This window comes from Globicephala melas, chromosome 9 (genome assembly GCF_963455315.2).
Source record: "Globicephala melas chromosome 9, mGloMel1.2, whole genome shotgun sequence".
In the NCBI taxonomy this organism is placed as follows: domain Eukaryota; kingdom Metazoa; phylum Chordata; class Mammalia; order Artiodactyla; family Delphinidae; genus Globicephala; species Globicephala melas.
The window spans coordinates 6962509-6963394 of NC_083322.1; the positions used below are offsets into that span (position 1 = coordinate 6962509).

Below are 886 nucleotides of genomic sequence, written 5' to 3' on the forward strand. Positions count from 1 at the left end.
ATACTGTCTGCTTAAGAGTGAAAGGCAGAGTAAATTTAAGATCCATTTCAGGGTTTCCCTGGTGGCGCAGTGGTTAAGAGTCCGCCTGACGATGCAGGGGACACGGTTCTGTGCCCCGGTCCGGGAGGATCCGACGTGCCGCGGAGCGGCTGGGCCCGTGAGCCATGGCCGCTGAGCCTGCGCGTCCGGAGCCTGTGCTCCGCAACGGGAGAGGCCACGGCAGTGAGAGGCCCGCGTACCGCAAAAAAAAAAAGATCCATTTCATATTTAGGTTATAGACCATTTCTTGAATTTTATAGACTATGAGTCATGTTCCTAATGTAAGTCCATGGGGAAAGCGATGTCATGACTCTGCCTGACTTCCTGAGGATGAATACCCAGCCTCCTCACCCTTGGCAGGACCATTCTGAGGGATGATCTGCACCCTCTGAGTCCCCAGCAGAATGGACTCCCAGTTGCCGACGGGGGGACCTGCTCGTTAATGCTTAATGCCCCTTGATTTCTCACCTCCCTGACTTGGTTCCTGAGATCACCTCACAGATGACCCCTTGAACCTAATCCTTGACTGGGGTTGGCTTTGGGGAGGAATCAAACCCCTGTACTCCCTCTCATTGTTTCTATCTCAGTTAATAGCGAGTATACTATCCATCCATTTGCAGTTGACGCTGCATTTCCCCCTCTTTCCGTCTGCATCTCCGTCTCCCTCCTCTGGGTCCCCCAAGAGAGTGCGAGGATCGGTCACCCCCGGACGGCTGCGGCTTGCGACTGACACCGGTCTGCACGGCGCGGGCTGCCACTGCAGACAGCGCTCGCTCCTCCAGGCCGCAGGGGCCGCTGTGGGGCAGAGCGGCCGCGAGTCCCAGCGTGCACCGCGCCTGCGCTGGGC

General features: G+C 57.4%; 1 protein-coding gene across 1 annotated transcript in view; it reads right to left on the reverse strand.

Moving 5' to 3' along the window:
* The window catches only part of ZNF398 (zinc finger protein 398), a 100076-nt gene that overhangs the window by 61697 nt on the left and 37493 nt on the right, over positions 1–886 (reverse strand). The gene's annotated exons all lie outside the window — the stretch shown is intronic.